Raw genomic sequence first — 20918 nt, forward strand, 5'->3', positions numbered from 1 at the left:
ATTATTTAGTAGACAATTAGCAACATGTACTAGCAGACAGTGAAAATATATGGGAAGTACCTATTAAGTAGATTACTCCAAGGATGTATCTACCTAGGATAATAGATTAAAATGTTACCTAGGCCAGGTGCGGTGGCTCATGCCTGTAATCCCAGCACTTTCGGAGGCCGAGTCAGGTGGACCCTCTGAGGTCAGGAGTTTGAGATCAACCCAGCCAAAATGGTGAAACCCCACCTCTAGTGAAAATACAAAAAATTAGCTGGGCATGGTGGTGCGCATCTGCAGTCCCAGCTACTTGGGAGGCTGAGGCAGGAGAATCGTTTGAACCTGGGAGGCAGAGGTTGCAGTGAGCCGAGATCGTGCCTTTGCACTCCATCCTGGGCAATAAAGCGAGATTCTGTCTGAAATAAATAAATAAATAAAATGTCACCTAATAAAAATGATATATGTTGGGGACTCAGGTGGAGGGGAAGAGATAGAGAGGAGAGATAAAAGACTACACACTGGGTACAGTGTACACTGCTCAGATGATGGGTGCACCAAAATCTCCGAAATTGCCATTAAAAAACCCATGTAACCAAAAACCACCTGTTCTCCAAAAACTATTGAAATAAAAATAAATAAATAAATAAAACGTTGCCTAAAAGTAAGAGGTTTGTGTTGGATTTAGATATCCCCCCCACATCTTAATATGCTTTGACTTGAGACAAAGATATGATTGCAAATAGTTCATTAGGGAGGTATCGGGATGGCTGGTAGGGGAGCGGGAAAGGGAAGACTGCTAATTAAGGATGTGTTGTGAAGCCAAAGCTAGAATTTAACTTCAGCAGGAAACACAGCCCTTATAATCACTCCATCCAGCGGTGGGGGATCTGGAGCAATTATACCCCAACTCCCATCAGCCCCTGATTGAGGACTTCTGGGGGTTGGTGTGAACACCCCAGCATTTCCAGATATGACCAGTTGAAAAACTCTAAAGCATAATAAAATGATAAGATCCTAAAGGAAGTGGGCAGGGCACTGATAGCATCTGCCAGTTCTTCCAAGCCTAAAATGCCTTCTCATATCAAGTAATTAAGCAAATACCACCATGCTGCCTGCCCCCCGCCCCCCATGCCAACCTCACAACAAAACAGACAAACCAGGGTCAAAGTCTAGCAGTGATGGGCTTTAAAGCAATTGCAGCCAAGGAAGAGAATTCTAATTTAAACACTCTTTTCAAACAAAAAATTTTAGAATATAAAATAATTGAGTATTATTAAATGAAAAAGGCAGAAATAAAGATTTTATATTCCAGCTGGGAGCAGTGGCTTACACCTGTAATCCCAGCACTTCGGGAACTGAGATGAAAGGATCACATGAGATCAGGAGTTCTAAACCAGCCTGGCCAACATGGTGAAACCCAGTCTCTACTAAAAACATAAAAATTAGCTTGCAGTGAACCGAGATGGTGCCACTGCACTCCAACCTAGAGACTCTCTCTGCTAAAAAAAAAAAAAAAAAAAAAGAATATGAAAAGATTTATATTTTATATTCTGTTAGACTTTGGGCTGCGAATTATTTTGAGAAAAATCCATGAATTGGCCCTATTAAATCTAACAAGGATTTCTCAGCCTAATCCAAACATGTCCATGAATCATTTCTTGATTGAGCTTGAGGTGTATATAAACAACTAGAAACAATTCAGCTGCATATTTCAATGCTTCAATGAAGGGAAGGCTTTGCCCATTGCTCCCTAATTGATCCAAATGGTTTTTTTTTTTTCTTTTTAAAGAGAAAAATCGAGGTTTTCATGTGTTTTTGTTTGTTTGTTTGTTTGGTTAGTAATTTGCAGACTATGCAACAGTGTTGTTCTCCAATATAAGCATGAGGCAGGAGAGAGCAGGATTTGTTTGCTTGCTTGTTTGTTTTGGAAACGTACTGATGTTATTTACTGAGTCTCAAAGCACTCCCTATCTGTGGCTGCCCCCAAGTTCAGGCAGATGAGCATTCCGAGAGAGCTGCTCAAAAGAATGCAGTTTTTTCTAGGTATCAGATGGCAAGTCTACAATCTGTTGAAAAATTTCTCACCTAATTTTCACCTCGGTATATTACTCACCAATTTTACATCAATCCTCCCCTCCAAAAAAATGATAAGCATTCCCATGGTCACATCCTGGGCGGATCTTAAATGAAAATAGAACATGCAGCTGTTAGCTTCTCCAAACACAAAATCCAAAGCATTTAAATGCCCAGTCTGCAATGCTGGCAGTGAAAGACAAGAATAACAGTTACTTTTTATACCAAAGATAAATGCTGGATGATGCCTGAAAAAGGCAGGGTCAGCCTAACTCATAGGCAGAGAAGAGTACCACCAATGTCAACGGCAGGAAAAGCTCCCTGGGAAGGATGCACAGACTTGACTAATTAAAGGTCTTTTAAAGGAAAGAGCAACTTGGTTTTGTTAAATTTTGAAAATATTGCTCTCAACGGCTCTTTAAAATTGTGAGCACATCAGGTGCAGTGGCTCATGCCTGTAATCCCAGTACTTTGGGAGGTCAAGGCAGGTCATAAGGTCAGGAGTTCAAGATGAACCTGGCCAATATGGTGAAATCCCATCATAACTAAAAATACAAAAATGAGTCGGGCATAGTGGTGCACGCCTGTAATCCTAACTACTCAGGAGGCTGAGGCAGGAGAATTGCTAGAACCCAGGAGGCGGAGGTTGCAGTGAACAGAGAACACGCCACTGCTCTCCAGGCTGAGTGACAGAGCAGGACTCTGTCTCAGAAAACAAAAGAAAAAGAAAGAAAGAAAGAAAAAGAATAAAAATAAAATAAAATTATGAACAGGATTTAAAATTCTTCAATAAATACAATGAACAATAAAACACATTAGTTTCAACTTTGAGCTGTACAGAAGGGAAGTGAGTGTGATTAAAGAGAGAAAAACAATGACGTGTGTTACATGGAGCAAAAGCTACAAAAGATCGAGTACATCATAAAACACCTTGTTTGTGTTGTGTGTGTGTGTGTGTATGCATACATATACATATGTTTGTCTATACTAGAAAACTTTAGAAGTGTATACAATAAAATGTTAGTTCTGATTTTCTCTGGCTGATGAAATTTTGCTGATTTTCATTTTCTTCCTTACACACTTAACTATTATTTAATTTTCTGGCATGGATGTGTCCTACTTTTATAATCAGGATAAATGATATGAACTCTACTGACTGAAAAATTAGGGAAAGATAAAATAAGTAGAGAAAAGATAGTGGAAGAGAAGAGGGAAAGGAAAAAAATAACTCCTCATTCATTCAGTCATTAGACAAAGAATTATTTGGTCAGACACTGTGTGAGAGTACAGTAATTACAGACTGCGGTGGTGGCTGTTTAGGAAACAGAGGGCTGAGAGAACTGGAAGAGAGTACTATGTGTAGCGTGGTCAGAGAAAGCCTGTCTGAATAAATGGTTCAGCTACACTCCCCGAGAATGACAGGGAATCCTATGAAGAACTGTGGAGAAACAGCCCTCATGCAGGTATACCCTGGTGACCTCGAGCTGCCCAGTGTGGCTGGAATTCAGGGAAAGATGGAATGGAGACAGAGGGTTGGAGGTGACTGGAGAGAAAAGCAAGTGCCAAATCCCTTGGGGACCAGAAAGCCAATAATAGGGAATTTGCATTTCAATCTCAATACAAGGAAAGCCATGAAAGGATTTTTAGCAGGGGAGAGAAGTCATCAAGTTTACACTTTAACCTGATCACTCTCACCGCCCAGTGGATTGAAGAGAGAGAAGGTAAGAAGGTGGTCTTTGTCTTCACTTCATTGTCATTCACTCCCTCCTGCTGTCTCTTTCACCCGTGCATTGCTGACCACCAAAATCCCTGTGGCATTATACGCTACCCACAGGATAGCACTGCACCCCTGCAAATGTCTAATAATCCTTGTTCATTCAGCTCCCGAGTTCCTGCAACCTTTACCCCAGGGCCGTGAAGCCATCCAGACCCTCTTACTAGAGATCCTGCCACACAGACCTGTTGTTCCTTAGCTCACATCAGCCTCCTCTGGGAGGATAACCCCAATTCCCCATTATGACCATCTCCTTTGTCTCCCTACTGACCTCCTAGTTCAAACTCATGCCACCTTCTGTGTTCCTGGAACTAGATGTCATAGTGTGTTCTTTGCAAACACTTTTAATTCATGGGACTATAAAGTGCCTCATGTTGAAAGGAACCTTAGAGATATTCTGGTTTAACCTGCAGGTTTCCATGACAAAGAAACAGACCTGGCATGGTTAGAAGATTTTTCTGAGGTCTCCAAGGTTAGGAAGTAGCAAAGAGTAAACCCTGAGCCTCTGACTGGGCTGGAGTTTCTTGCATGATTTTAAAGCAATTTTTAAAAACACCATGGAGTGAGAGTGCTTCATGTTTTAGAAAACACTTCAATGCATGCCATCTCGTAGAATCATGGCAGCCCCCAAGTAATAGATATAAGTTGAAGCTGAGAAAGGTGGAGTGCTGAGAGAGCCACAAGCCAGGACTCAGACTCAGGTCTTATGGCTCTAAGTCCTGCAGAAACTACAAAAGCTTTCCTATTGTCCAAAGTGAGTTCTGGGCATCAAAATTAGAGGTTTCCTATTTCTGCTCATTATTGTTGGCTAACGATGCCTTTGTGTGTATTAGTTTTACATTCCTTTGAAGATCAGAATTTTTTTTACAGCCCTATCAAGCTCTATTTGCCCATATAATTATTGCTATTTTTCCTTTTTATTTATTTCTTAATTGCCACATAACTGTACATGTTTGTGGGGTATACAGTGATATTTAAATACACGTATTTAATTTGTAATGATCAATTCAGGGTAATTAGTATATTCATCACCTCAAACATTTATTATTTCTTTGTGTTGGAGATATTCAAAATCCTCTCTTCTAGCTGTTTTATTTATTTATTTATTGAGATGGAGTCTCACTCTGTCACCCAGGCTGGAGTGCAGTGGTGCGATCTTGGCTCACTTCCCTGCAACCTCTGCCTCCTGGTTTCAAGCAATTCTTGTGCATCAGCCTCCTGAGTAGCTGGGATTACAAGTGTCCACTACCACACCCGGCTAATTTTTTTCTATTTTTAGTAGAGACCGCGTTTTACCATGTTGGCCAGGCTGGTCTTGAACTCCTGACCTCAAGTGATCCACCCACCTCTGCCCCCCACAAAGTGTTGAGATTAAAGGTGTGAGCCACTGCACACAGCCCCTTCTAGCTATTTTAAAATATGCAATAAGTTAATGTTAACCATGGTGATCCTACAGTGCTGATAGAACACTGCAACTCATTCCTCCTGTTTAACCGTTGTTTTGGGTTTTTTAAATTTACTTATTTTTTTAAAAATAGAAACAGGGTTTTGCCATCTTGCCCAAGCTGATCTCAAACTCCTGGGCTCAAGTAATCCTCCTGCCTCAGCATCCCAAAGAGCAGAGAATACAGGCATGTGCCACCACATCCAGCCTGATGATTTTGTAATTGTTAACCCACTGCTCTCCCTCTCCCCTCTTCCCCACTCCCCTTCCTAGCCTCTAGCAATGACTATTTTACCCTCTACTACTATGAGATCAACTTTTTAAGCTTCCACATATATGTAAAAACATGTGGTATTTGTCTTTCTGTGCCTGGTTTATTTCCCTTATAACATCCTCCAGGCTTATCCATGTTGCCATGAATTACAGGATTTTGTTCTTTTCCATGGCTAAATAGTATTCCATTATATGTATCTCTCTCACATTTTATTATCCATTCATCTGGTGATGACACTTCTGTTGATTCCATATCTTCACTACTGTGAATAGTGAACATGAACTGCCATGAACATGTGGGTATGGGTATCTTAAGATCAGATATTTTATTTATTTTATTTTTATTTTTATTTTTGAGATGGAGTTTTGCTGTTGTTACCCAGGCTGGAGTGCAATGGCACCATCTCGGCTCACTGCAACCTCCACCTCCTGGGTTCAAGCAGTTCTCCTGCCTCAGCCTCCCGAGTAGCTGGGACTACAGGCGCACACCACCATGCCCAGCTAATTTTCGTATTTTTAGTAGAGACGGGGTTTCATCTTGTTGACCAGGATGGTCTCGATCTCTTGACCTCGTGATTCACCCGCCTCGGCCTCCCAAAGTGCTGGGATTATAGGTGTGAGCCAACGCGCCCAGCCTAAGATCAGATTTTTTAATGTAGTCAAGGAAGAACTTTGTCCAATACTGGAAGTTGATTGGAATGAGGGTAAGGGCTTTTGAGCAGGAGAGAAACTTAAAGAACAAATACAATGAAGAAAAGAGATGCCCCGGGGGCTGTGGTTCACACCTGTAATCCCAGAACTTTGGAAGGCCAAGTTGGAAAGATTGCATAAACCCAGGAATTCAAGACCAGTCTGGACAACATAGTGATCACCATATCTACAAAAAAAAAAAAAATTAGCCAAACATGGTGGCATGCAACCGTAGTCTCAACTATTTGGGAGGCTGAGGCAGGAGGATTGCTTCAGCCCAAGGGGTTGAGACTGCAGTAAGCCATGATTGCAGTGCCACTACCTTACAGCCTGACTGACAGAACAAGACTATATCAGAGAAAAAGAGAAAAAAGGGAGAGGAAGGGAGGTGGGAGGGGAGGCGAGGGAAGGGAAGGGAGAAGGAAAAAGGAAGGAAGGGAGGGAGAGAGGGAGGGAGGGAAGGAGGGAGAAAAGGAAGGAAGGAAGGGAGAAAGAAAGAAAGAAAAAAGAAAAGAAAGAAAGACGCTGGGTGCAGTGGCTCATGCCTGTAATCCTAGCCCTTTGGGAGGCTGAGGTGGGTGGATCACCTGAGGTCAGGAGTTCAAGACCAGCCTGGCCATCATGGTGAAACCCCATCTTTAAAAAAAAAAAGAAAAGAAAGAAAAAGAGAGAGAAAGAGAGAGGGAGGGAGGGAGGAAGGAAGGAGGGAGAGAGGGAGGAAGGGGAAGAAAAAAAGGAAGGAAAGAAGGAAGGGAGGGAGGGAAGTAAAGGAAAGGAAAAAAGGAAGGAAGTGAGGGAAGGAAAAGAAGACAGGAAGGAAGGAAGGACAGTAGGAAGGGATGGAGGGAGGGAGGGAGGGAGGAAGGAAAAAAGAGAAAGAAAGAAGAAATTTTACCAAGTTTTTGATTTGGGCTAAGGTCAGATGTGGACGTAGATCTAACACCATTATGGCAACTACCATTATGAAGAAATGCGCTTTAAAACTGATTTTCTTATTTTAAGTACAAGTTACCACAGCACAATTTCACCATAGCAGAAGAATGTAGATGGTCTCATGGATTCATTATTAAAATATTTGAAGTATATACAAATCGGATTCTTTGAATTATTTTTTCCAGCTCATTTGAGGTTTAGAGTTTCAAATCCAATGTCAAAAATATTCTTAGCGACCAAAAAAAAAAAAAAAAAAGTCCTTCTCAGTTGCTTTGCAGGATGTGGAAGAGATTACTGCTTCAGAGGAAATATATTTTGGAATGCATTGCATCCTGATGCTACAATTAGTTCTATTCTTGTTCTGAAAATGGAAAGGGGTCAGGGGCTCTGCATAACTGACACTTAGCAGCAGCGGCAGATGCAAGCTGAGCAGTGGCTCGCTTTTGCCATCAGAACCAACATAGACAAGTTAACAGAACACTTATGCAAGAATTATTATTTCCTTGTTCCTTTATTTGCTTCTACTTTGATGAGCTCAAACTTTTCCCCCCAAATATCAGAACTGTTATTGTCAACACTCCCTTAGGGCATGCTAGGTAAAGTTACTTAAAGGAGTTGTAAAACCTCCCAAGTATGAATGAAAAATACCTGCACTTACCTCAAATGCTAAGTACTGTAAGAATATAGTTCATTCCCTTTGTGAGTAGTTGCTGAACTAAGAGTAATCTTACAGGTCTATTAACTAAAAGCCCAGAATAATGTAATTATTGGGATTTTCTTAATATTATTCACTGAACCTGAATAATAATCTGAGAAATAATAATCAAGCAAACAACACTACTTGCTTTTAGAAGGCTAAAAACAAATGTCTAAAGTAGCAAGTGTTCTGCTGAAAATAATCATGCAAAATGCACACATCTTGCATGCCGTCAAATCTGACCATCTTTCAGGACATCCTCCGTTACTGCATTCCACTCCATTCACACTCCTTGGCAATGAAGGCACCCAAGTTGTGACACGCAGATTCTGGTTTAGCTCAGTTGAGGGCTGTGTAGTGCGGTAGCATAGATGAGTCAGCCAAATACCTCACCCACATACCTCTCATACCTATCCAGAGCCCCCAAGACTGTAATTCCCAAATATACAGAAAGCTTACAGCACATTACCTTGGCCTTGGGGGTTTGTGCATTCTTCAGAGTCAACTGAAATCTGGAGACACGGAATCATCTTCTCTAACACTGCGCTATACTACACTAGCATGCTCGCTTCAGCACATATACTAAAATTGGAACAATGCAGAGAAGATTAGCACAGTCCCTGCACAAGGATGACAGGCAAATCCGTGAAGTGTTCCATATTTTCAAAGATCATATGTTCTCATTCATAAATGGGAGCTAAGCTATGAGGATGCAAAGGCATGAGAATGATACAATAGAATTTGGGGACACGGGAAAGGGTGGGAGGGGGGTGAGGGATAAAAGGCTACAAATTGGGTTCAGTTTATACCGTTTGGGTGATGGGTGCACCAAAATCTCACAAATCACGACTAAAGAACTTACACATGTGACCAAATGCCACCTGTTCTCCAAAAACCTATGGAAATAAGTAATTTATATATATACACACCAGCCAATAATTAAGAGCAGGGAGGATTGCTAGTCTAAGATGTTAAGATTATATCTCTAAGATCACCGTTTCCAGCTTTTTAAGGCACTGAATGGTGCTTTTGAACATAGGATTTTTAATAAGAATTCCTGTGACTGAGTAATGTTTGTATTCATGTTAGGTTATTCTTGTTTCTTTGGGTAAGAACACTAAAACTGTCTCTGCATTTAAGATTCTGACTGGGCATGGCAGCTCACACCAGTTATCTCAGAGCTTTGGGAGGCCAGGGCAGGAGGCTCACTTGAGGCCAGGAGTTTGATAGCAGCCTGGGCGGCATGGTAAAAACCTCATCTCTACAAAAAAAATGCAAAAAAAAAAGTTGGCCTGATGTAGTGACAAGCACCTGAAGTCTCAACTACCTAGAAAGATGAAGCAGGAGGATCCCTTGAGCCCAGGATTTCAAGGCTCAAGGTACATGCTGCCACACCCAGTAAGGCTACTGTGTCTCAGGACTACTGTGAGCTATGATGGCACCACTACACTTCAGCCTGGGTGACAGGGCAAGAATCTGTCTCTTATAGGGGCGGTGGGCAGGGGGATTAGATTCAGATGAAGCAAAAAATGAAAATAATGTTTTTGGAATGCAAAATAAGCCAGGGGCAGTGGCTCACGCCTATAATTACAGCACTTTGGGGGGCCAAGATGGGTGGATCACCTGAGGTCAGGAGTTCAAGAACAGCCTGGCCAACATGGTGAAACTCTGTCTCTACTAAAAATACAAAAAATTAGCCAGGCATGGTGGTGGGCGCCTGTAATCCCAGCTGAGGCAGGAGAATTGGTTGAACCTCAGAGGCAGAGGTTGCAGTGAGCCAAGATTGGACCACTGCACTCCAGCCTGGGCAACAAGAATGAGACTATCAAACTAACAAACAAACAAACAAAGGAATGAAAAACAAGTAACACCAGTCAAAATGGCACCCTCTGCCTTCTTAAAAATTGAATTTTATATAAAGAGCATTTTATTTTCCATTGAATTAAAACAAGATATAGGAGCTCAGTATAATTAATAGGTTTATATTTTCAGGCAGTTTCTGATTCTGTGAAAAGTATACTTTACATCCAAGAGTAATCATTATGAGCAACTTTCTTCAACATCTAATATCTCTCATAAAGAGTAACATGCTACAACACTAACTCTAATAGTGAACCAAAGTACAAAAAATTAGTAAGTAAAAAATTAACAATCCATAAGAGTGTCTACATAAAAGCAAATAACTGGACTGGCTTTCATAGATCATCTAGTCCCTTTACCAATTTGTTAACAATGAAATTAATATAATTAAGATGGGCACCTTTAGGCCAGGGGCTGTGGCTTTGTGGCTCTTCGCCAGCTTACTTTTGGTTCTAAGAAGACAGAAGTCAAAAAGCCAGAGCAAGAAACCAGTGATACCACTTTTACCATTAGGACACGTGGCAATTGATCCTAAAGATTTTGTCACTTGAGTCTTCTAGCCAAAATTGACTTGCAAACAAAACATTCTGAAATATTTGATAGCTGAACCTTTAAATGCAGCCATTTTTGCACTTCCATCAAAAAGAGAGGCTGTCCAGGCACCATGCCTCACAGCTGTAATCCCAGCACTTTGGGAGGCTGAGGCACTGGTGGATTGCTTGAGTCCAGGAGTTTGAGACCAGCCTGGACAACATGGCAAAAACTCATCTCTACAAAAACATTTACTGGGCATGGCAGCATGCACCTGTAGTCCCAGCTACTCGGGAGGCTGAGGAGGAAGGATTACATGAGCTTGGGAGGTCAAAACTTCAATGAGCCATGATGCTGCCACTGCACTCCAGCCTGGGTGACAGAGTAAGACTCTGTATCAAAGGAAACAAAAAGAGAGAGGCTAATGTTGAGCCTGTCAGTATTTTTCCAAAGTCTTAGAGCTCAGGAAGACTAAGGTAAATTTAGATAAAGTTGAAAAATCTCATCCACATCTCTATAAGAAATGTCGGTGAGACTCAAAAAGCAAGTTAAACGAAACAGGCACAGATCCACATACATCTTTGGGAAACATTTTCTGAATACTAAAAAGAAACAATTCTTAAATGCAAGAAAAATACATTGAAATATCAGAAAAACCTGGAAAGCACATTTTTTTAAAATCATGGTTAGTACTCACAGAAGAAATAGGACCTGAAAGAACAAAAGATCATGTCTCAGGGCAGTCCAAGTTTCACATGAATTGAAGCATCAGTTACTCTTTAAATTATTATACCAAGATACCTTTAGACCTAGTCCTTCTATTTTAAAATTGTGCTTAAGATTCCTAACCCGAAATAGCTAGCAGCATGTTACTTTGGTTTCCTGGAATTACAGATTAACAGAGCTAGAGAGATACTCAAGATGATTTGTTTCAATACCCGTTTATAGGTAAATGAGTGTCCTGAGACCCAGAGAGATTAAAGGTCATGCAGTGGCAAGATGAAAACAAGGACCCAGATTCCTTGACTCTTAGTTTAAACTGCTGAATGCTGGTTGTAATTTAAATTTTGAGATTGATTCCAACAGTAATTCCATGCATAGTTTACTAACACAGGAGATTAAAAAAAATCAGAAGTGGAGAATAAAGATAATAGTATAGAAATACTCCTCAAAAAAAAAAAAACCCTCAATAAGCAAAAACTGTTTTTATCACTTTTTTTTGCCCTAAATTGCCAAACGTGTTGCCTAAAATCTTCATTTCCCTTTAATGCCACAGCCTAAATTAGAAGCACTGTCTTCCTTTTAAGAAAACACCTTTTACAGGTTTGCCATCTCAAGTTACAAATGACCCCAAAATCACAGTGGCTTAAAACAGCAAGGGCTTTCTCACTCATGCCAAACGTCCATCCCGGTTCAACAGGGATGCTTCCGCAAGGCAACATTCAGAGACAGATCCCCAGAAAGCTTCATGGATTAAGAACCCCTACTCAATATACGTTAATTACTTTGATTTAGCCATCCCACAATACATACATATATCAAAATGTCATGTTACACACCATAGCTACACATAAATCATTGGTCAAACGAGTAACAACATCCCATCCCACCACATGGGGATCAGTAAATGCAATACTAGAAAGCTGAACCTGGGCGTAGGGAATCATGCCTGAAATCCCAGTGATTTGGGAGGCTGACTCCGGAAGATCCCTTGAGGCCAGGATTTCGAGATTATCCCAGGCAACACAGCAAGAACCCTGTCTCTACAAAAATGTAAAAATTAGCCAGGCATGGCTTGAGCCCCAGAGTTCAAGGCTGCTGTGAGCTATGATTGCTCCACCACACTCCAGCCTGGGCAACAGAGTGAGACCCCAACCCTAAAAAACAAAACAAAACATAAAACAAGAAGACCAGAAGCCAGAACACATTTGGAGAACAGCGTAACTGCCACACCCTGTGTGTCTGAAACATAAGAAACTGAATACTGACTCCTTCTGATTGAAAACACAACAGTTTATGAGGTACTTAATTTTAAAATCATAAGCCAAAAGAAGCTAAAGAAAATGTCACCAAGAATCAAGAACCTCCTGCAATACCCTTTGTTGAACCACCAGCTAACTAACGACACTAGTAGGTCACATCAGCTTCCTTATTTGTAAAATATGTAACAGGTGAGACAAGATAATTTCTGAGGTCCCATCAGGCCTTACAAGACCTACAATCCTAACTTACATGAATTTAAGAAGGACCCTTTACTGCATTAGTGATACTAAAATCAAAATATTTTCTCTTAAAAATACAACAAATAAGCCAGGTGCAGTGGCTCATGCCTGTAATCCCAGCATTTTGGGAGGCCGAGGTGGGGGGATCACCTGAGGTCTGGAGTTCGAGACCAACCTGGCCTACATGGTGAAACTCTGTCTCTACTAAAATACCAAAAATTAGCCAGGAGTGGTGGCGGATGCCTGTAATCCCAGCTACTAGGGAGGCTGAGGCAGGAGAATCTCTTGAACCTGGGAGGCAGAGGTGCAGTGAGCTGAGATTGCATCATTACACTTCACCTTGGCAACAGAGCAAGACTCGGGTCTCAAAAAAAAAAAAATTCTTAATTTCAAAAAACCATGCAAAAGTTATTTCTTGGTTGGCATTTGTTTTGCTTCGTTTCTTTGTTTTATTGTGCTTTCTTAATAGTCACAGAAGCAGAAAATCTCACTTTGTTCAAGGAATTATAGCATGTTGTTTGCATAGGGCTTGTGTCAAAGAACCTTACAGCAAAGTCTAGGAGAGTTTTTCTAGCCAAAGCAAAATTTCTGTTCATTCTAGACCTGACTATGTTTCACCATGTTTTGATACACAATCTTTTTGTTATTTATTTTTCTATGCCTGCATTTGTCCCTTTTCCTATAGGGTTGAGAGAATTCTAAATTCTACAAAGCAATAACATAGCATTATACTTTTTCCTTATAGGAATCAGCTCATACACTTTATGTGAATTAAAGTCACTCTGTCCAACCATTTGATGTGATATGGGCACTCTTATCTATTCCTGATCATTAAGCTCATCTTGAAATAAAAAGAACATTTGGTTTACCATAACACGTAAATACTATAAGCTCCTGTCTGATAAAGAAAAATATGAAATTAGAAATATCACTTCCTAATCCGTTCTAAACAAAGGTAGACTGTGAAGCAACTCACTTGAAGCCAAGACACTCTATTTAGATCCTATGTTAGTAAACAGCTTGATCTGGGCTGGACATGGTGGGTCAGTCCTGTAATTTCAGCACTTTGGGAGGCTGATGTGGGAGGATCACTTGAGGCCAGGAGTTTGAGACCAGCTGGCCAATACAGCAAGACCCTATCTCTATAAAAAATAAAAAATTAGCTAGGCATGGATGGTGCATACCTGTAGTGCCAGTTACTCAGGAGACTGAGGTGAGGTGATCACTTAAGTCCAGGAGTTCAAGGCTGCAATGAGCTGTGAGTGAACCACTGCACTCCAGCCAGGGTGACAGAGCATGACCCTGTCTCAATCAATGAGTCAATAACTTAATCTGTGTAGTTAAGGAAGCTGAATATGGGGCCTAATGTGAAAAAGAGCCTGATTGGCTACTAATAACTCAGGTGGCTGCTTTGAACTAAGATGAAAGTTAACTCTGCTCTTTTCTTTTCCACAAATGCTAAGATTCTCTATGGAGTTTCTTCCTACTATTCAATGTGAGAAAAAGACAGACATTCTTGCTTTTAAATTGTCTACAGAAGCCTCATTTACCCACCTGGAAAAATAAACTTATATTTGAATAAACTCCAAGACTTACGAACCATATTTCTAATTGGACCACTGCACTCCAGCCTGGGCAACAAGAGTGGAACTCCATCTCAAAAAAAAAGAAAAGGTATTAAACATGTCCAGGGTGGGAGATGATACCAGGTCATAAATTGTACTCCATCTCAAAAAAAAGAAAAGTTATTAAACATGTGCAGGGTGGGAGATGATACCAGGTCATACATCTGAAGCATATAAACTGCATGTACAATTTATATACTTCAGATATACATAAATGTAAAATAAACTTTGTCAGTCTTGAAAAATTATTTTCTAGCTAGAGCTAAGTCTTTGGCCCACAGACACTGTAAAAACTTCAGAATGGTTTCCAGCATTGGGCCCAGTGGGTCTGTCTGCTGACTCCCTACTGCACCTGTTTACAACTAACTTGAATTATTATAATTAAAGAGATTACCAGAATTTCTAAACCCAAAACAATGTAGAGCATTGTTCATTCATCTGCATTATAGCAGTAGATTTTTTTGAAAATAAAGGTCTACCTAAACCCCAAGTCATTAAGTTAGAAACAAAATTACAGCTTGTTGGTGGTGAAACAGAAGCTCAGAAAGAACTGGAGAAGGGCCAGACGCAGTGGCTCAAGCCTGTAATCCCAGCACTTTGGGAGGCCAAGGCGGGTGCGTCACGAGGTCAAGAGATCGAGACCATCCTGATCAACAAGGTGAAACCTCATCTCTACTAAAAATACAGAAATTAGCTGGGCATGGTGGCACGCGCCTGTAGTTCCAGCTACTTGGTAGGCTGAGGCAGGAGAATTGCCTGAACCCAGGAGGCGGAGGCTGCGGTGAGCCAAGATCGCACCATTGCACTCCAGCCTGGGTAACAAGAGCTAAACTCTGTCTCAAAAAAAAAAAAAAAAGAACTGGAGAAATCGAAACATGAAGGCCTAAATTTTCTAACTACCTATGTTAACAAAGGCAATCTTAAATTAGAAGCATTTTTTCTTCCAAGTAAAGCCTCTCCTCTACACAATTAAGGGGTTAGATGAGAGAGACAATTCCTAAGCAGAACACTTTGTCAGATTACCTAGGAAGCTCTTCCAAACACACATATCCACCCACACTTAGAAAGTGTCATGCTGTATTTTGAAAATGTTCCACAAAAAGATTTGATACACACCTTTATTTGTACATTTTTTTTCTTTTTTCGAGACAGAGTCTCATTCTGTTGCCCAGGCTGGAGTGCAGTGGCACAATCTCGGTTCACCACAACCTCCACCTCCCGGATTCAAGTGATTCATTCTCCTGCCTCAGCCTCCTGAGTAGCTGGGACTAAAGGCACGCACCACCACACCAGTCAATTTTTGTATTTTTAGTAGATACAGGCCAGTGTTGGCCAGGCTGGTCTCGAACTCCTGACCTCATGATCCACCCACCTCAGCCTCCCAAAGTTCTGGGATTACAGGTGTAATCTGTAAACTAAACTGCGCCCAGCATTAGTTTGTAAATTCTAAATCTCTGAAGTTCCCTCCAGGTCTAAGTGCTATGTTAATAAATGGAGCCCATGAGAAAAGAGCATTATAGAGTTAAATCAATAGGGCTCTGTAAGCAATAATAATGTATTGATTACATAGTGGCATTGTAAAAGAAGAACCATGCCGGGTGCGGTGGCTCACGCCTGTAATGTCAGCACTTTGGGAGGCCGAGGCTGGTGGATCACAAAGTCAGGTGTTTGAGACCAGCCTGGCCAATGTGGTGAAACCCCATCTCTACTAAAAATACAAAAGTTAGCCAGGAGTGGTGGCAGGCGACTATAGTCCCAGCTACTCGGGAGGCTGAGGCAGGAGAATTGCTTGAACCTGGTAGGAGGAGGTTGCAGTGAGCCGAGATCGGGCCATTGCACTCCAGCCTGGGTGACAGAGCGAGACTCCGTCTCAACAACAACAACAAAAAGAACCACAATGGTTGCCATCTTCTGGTACAACTGTCGAGAAGGCTTTAATGTTGGATCTGTATGGTATTTCAAACATACCATGTTTAGAAAACAGCGTGGGCTCTGGCCAAGAGTTTTCACTGACACCTCTACAAGGCCTCTTTGGAGACTTAATGTTTCTGTTGTGTCTTTGACTCTTAACCACACCCTAATAATGGAGATCACCCAGCTCACTTAATGTCTGTTGTTGAAAACTGAACTGCCCTGTCTACCAACAGCCCTAAGTCTGTTCAAAGTTCCACAATTTCCTTCTTTTTTTTTTTTTTGTGATGGAGTTTCACTCTGTTTCCTTCTTTTAATTAGTGATTTTACAAATTCTGATTCTGGCATGCATCAAGTACAAAATCATATTTATTAATTTAGTTTACTGCTCTGTTTGCAGTTTCTATTTTTACGTATGTTTCAAAGAGTTTTCTATATGAGCATTTGGAGTAATTTTGATAAATGTATATTTTACCTTTCTGAACTACAATATCTTGATATTAAACTTAAAAATAAAAATGTTAAACAACTTAATTATCAAGTAAGTTACCTAGTAATTATCATTGCTTTATACGTACTAAACACTTGAGTTGAATAATAATTAACAGTTCAACCAAATTAAAACTATAATAGATAATTTGCTCATGGTTATTTAACAAGCCAGAAATTATGCAATAATAAGCTAGGAATAAAATATAAAACCTAGATCTAAATTTAATAATAAGTACACAGTGTCTACCTATCTTTTGAATGCATGATTTCAGTAGGACATTAAAAAGAAGTCGTAAATAAATGGTGAGATATATAACACATTCACACATGAGAGAATTCAATATATTATTTATTTATTTGCTTGTTTACTTTTTGAGATAGGATTTTGCTGTCACCCAGTGCCACGGCATAATCACGGCTCACTGCAGCCTCAACCTTCCAGGCCCAAGTAATCCTCCCACATCAGCCTCCCAAGTAGCTGGGACCACAGGCATGCTCCACCATGCCTGGCTAATTTTTTAATTTTTAAATTAACCAGGAATCTTGAATTCCTGGGTTCAAGTGATCCTACCACCTTGGCCTCCCAAAATGCTGATAACAGGCCCAAACCTGGCCTTGATATTTTAAATGTATAAATTCTCTCCAAATAACTCTATAGATTCCGTGTAATACCAATAAAAATTCAAATAGGATTTTGTGGGGAAAGGTAACAAAATGAATTTAAGGACTTCTAGGCAATAAAGCATGCTGAACTCATTTGGGAAGCCCACCCCATACCACACCATTCTATGCTAACTCATATAAGCTCTGAATAAAATGTACCAATTTTTTTTTTTTTTGAGACAGAGTTTTGTGCTGTCTCCCAGGCTGGAATACAGTGGTGCAATCTCAACTCACTGTAAACTCCACCTCCTGGGTTCAAGTGATTCTTGTGCCTCAGTCTCCCAAGTAACTGAAATTGCAGGTGTGTGCCACCATACGTGGCTAATTTTTTTTGTATTTTTAGTAAAGATGAAATTTTGCCATGTTGGTCAGGCTGGTCTCAAACTCCTGGCCTCAAGTAATCCTGCCTGTCTCAGCCTCCAAAAGTGCTGGGATTACAGGCATGAACCATTGTGACTTTAACAAAATATTTTTAAATGCATAGCTGGGCAAAAAGCTAGAAGGGACAATTCCTCAGAAACAAAAAAGAAACTCAAACCCACAATGTTGACTAGGAATTGAAGACCTAGTAAAATATGACAATAGGATATTCACTTGCCAGGGTGGGGTTTATCTAACACATGGAGATGGAATTATACACCTTATAAATAGTTGACTGGACATGGTGGCTCACACCTGTAATCTCAGCAGTTTGGGAGGATGAGACAGGAGGATCTCTTGAGGCCAGAAATGTGAGACCACCCTGGGCAACACAGCAAGACCCTGTGTCTAAAAAAATGTAAATTATAAAGAAAATATGTATGTGTGTATGTATATGTGTGTGTGTGTGTATACCCATGTACATATATTTTATTTTTTTTATGACTTTAATATATAAAGTCAGAAGGGAGGAAGGAATACAAAAAAAGAAAACCACCTTCCTCTCAAGAGGGAAGCAGTTCAAAAGTCTGCCATGTGCTCTGGACTACACATGGAAAAAGAATCACTCATGAGAAATTAAAGAGTTTTAAGCCTGTGCAAGGTAAATGAAAGGATTTCAAGTGCACCTTAACTACACAGAACTGGAAACCAGGTCCAAAACTAAGAAAACACACAGGCCTTAACAAACGAAATATAAAACTGCCTCACCGGTACACCATTCCACCCAGGACATGTGGAACTTGTTGATAAACTTGCAGTTGAAAATGATAAGTCTCATAAGCCAAGAGACCAAGAAAGGGAGAATTAGAGATAAGACAGGAGGTGCAGTGGCTCACGCCTGTAATCCCAGTACTTTGGGAACCTGCAGCAGGAGGATCGCTTATGGCCAGGAGTTCAAGACAAGTATAGGCAATATAATGAGATCTCACCTCTACAAAAAAATTGAAAATCACCCCAGCATGGTGGCACACACGTGTAGTCCCAGCTACACAGAGCTGGGTAAGAGGATCGAGGTGGGAGGATTGCTTGAGCCTGGGAGGTTGAGGCTACAGTGAGCCACAATCGTGTCACTGCACTCCAGCCTGAGTGACAAACCAAGACCTTGTCTCAAAAACAAACAAACAAACAAACAAAACAGCTGGGCACAGTGGCTCACACCTTTAATCTCAGAATTTTGGAAGACTAAGGTGGGTACATCATCTGAGGTCAGGAGTTTGAGAAACACAGTGAAACTCTGTCTCTACTAAAAATACAAAATTAGCTGGGTGTGGTGGTGCATGCCTGTAATCCGTGCTATTTGGGAGGCTTAGGCAGGAGAATTGCTTGAACCAGGAGGTGGAGGTTGCAATAAGCAGAGAGCATGCCTCTGCATTCCAGCCTGGGCAAAACAGTGAAACTCCATCTTAAAAAAAAAAGAGATGAAACAAAAAAGATAATTTATTCCATTGAAAGTACAAATGAGAGAGCACTAAGAATGTTAATGTTAATGGTTTTAAAATGTTTGACAAGATAAAGGATGGAATAGAACACATAAGTCAAGAAAAAGGCATTATTAAATAAAAGAAGGAGATTCAAAAAGAACCAATAGAGATCTATTAAAAATATCATCAGTAGGAAAAAAAAACCAAGTAGGCCATTATAACAGATTGTATTGTTATTCAAAAATATTCCTTTCCTCTTCCCCTGGAGAGGAATATACCTCTGCATCTCGTTGATGTTGGGCTGGACCACTGACTTGTTTTGGCCAATGGCCGCAATAACAATGCACCCAGTCTTAAGTGGAGGATTTCAGAAGCGTTTTAAGCCTCAGTTAGCCCTACTGCCCACCATGAGAACCTCACATCCCAGATAGGAGCCGCTGTCTTCCTTCAGCCTGGGTCTCAGAGGGAGAAGGTGCCCAAGGTCAGCTGAACATGACCTTGAAGCAGAGACACTGCTCTCCACCGGCAGCCACTGATGTGTAATGTGAGCAAGAAATTGGGATTGGCTGTAAGTCACTGAGGGGGTTTGTTACACTGAATTATCAAAGCAGAAACTGATCAGTACAGCCAGTTGAAGAGAAAATTCATGAAATTAAAGATAAATCTGAAGAAAGCCTGGGGCACAATACAGAGGGAGAAAAATTTAACGGGGAATATATGAAGTTGAGCACAAAAACAGAATTAGAATTTCTGGTAATGCTTATAATAAATCTGAGCGTAGACTAGAGAAAATAGGCAGCATATTCATTTTCTGCAACTTGTCCAAGTTGTTTCATGGCTACAGAATTGTAGAGCAGGACTTCGTGGCTGCTCTAGAGTCCCGGTCTCAAGGCTCACACAAAATAGCTTGCTTCTGCAAAGCCAGTGCAGGAACTTGTTTTCAGTGAGCTTTCACAGTCTTATGTGATCTAATGTAATCATGGGAGTCACACCATCCTATGTCTTCACACCCATCATCTTCACAAGTCACACCTATACTCAAGGGGATCCTTCCTTTAGAGGGCATATATACCAGCAGGTAGGAATTCTGGGCCACACCTTGGCGTTTTGCCTACAACAGGGAAAAAGCAATAATAAAAAATGGACAGCTGGGTGCAGTGGCTCATGCCTATAATCCCAGCACTTTGGGAGGCCAAGGTGGGCAGATCATGAGGTCAAAAGTTGGAGACCAGCCTGGCCAATATGATGACACCCTGCCTCTACTAAACATACAAAAATTAGCTGGGCATGGTGGTGCACACCTGTCGTCCCAGCTACTTGGGAGGTTGAGGCAGAAGAATCGCTTGAATCCGGGAGGCAGAAGTTACAGTGTGCAGAGATCGCACCATTGCACTCCAGCCTGGCAACAGGGGGACTCCATCTCCCCCGACACCCCCCAAAAAAAATAGAAAAGAAAAAAGCAAGAAGGCCAGGCGCGGTGGCTCACGCCTGTAATCCCAGCACTTTGGGAGGCCGAGGCGGGTGGATCACGAGGTTAAGAAATCGAGACCATCCTGGTCAACATGGTGAAACCCGGTCTCTACTAAAAACACACACACAAAAAAAAAATTAGCTGGGCATGGTGGCGCGTACCTGTAATCCCAGCCACTCAGGAGGCTGAGGTAGGAGAATTGCCTGAACCTAGGAGGCGGAGGTTGCGGTGAGCCGAGATCGCGCCATTGCACTCCAGCCTGGGCAACAAGAGTGAAACTCCATCTCAAAAAAAAAAAAAAAAGAAAAAAGAAAGAAAATTGACTATGCCTAAGGCATTTTCTAGCACTCTTGCTCTTACAACTATACTAAAGGATGGCAGGCATTCAGCAATGCACCAGGGCAACACAGCATTGCCCTTAGAATTCTGCAGG

The 20918-nt window shown here is 41.1% G+C and overlaps 1 protein-coding gene and 1 non-coding gene across 13 annotated transcripts in view; one reads left to right on the forward strand and one right to left on the reverse strand.

The window, feature by feature from the left end:
* The window catches only part of RNF144B (ring finger protein 144B), a 199771-nt gene that overhangs the window by 150484 nt on the left and 28369 nt on the right, over positions 1–20918 (reverse strand). For 2 of the 12 annotated variants that reach the window (XM_078368258.1, XM_054254780.2), the window contains exon 1: positions 8339–8453. The exons of the other annotated variants lie outside the window; for them this stretch is intronic. The gene's annotated coding sequence lies outside the window, so the exon portion shown is untranslated. Of the gene's footprint in view, positions 1–8338; positions 8454–20918 lie in introns of those variants that run through there. 12 annotated transcript variants of the gene reach the window in all.
* On the forward strand, positions 8431–8534 carry LOC118153260 (U6 spliceosomal RNA). Its single transcript, XR_004742517.1, has one exon. It is a non-coding gene; the product is annotated as a U6 spliceosomal RNA (small nuclear RNA).

Source organism: Callithrix jacchus, chromosome 4 (assembly GCF_049354715.1).
Source record: "Callithrix jacchus isolate 240 chromosome 4, calJac240_pri, whole genome shotgun sequence".
Classification (NCBI taxonomy): Eukaryota; Metazoa; Chordata; class Mammalia; order Primates; family Cebidae; genus Callithrix; species Callithrix jacchus.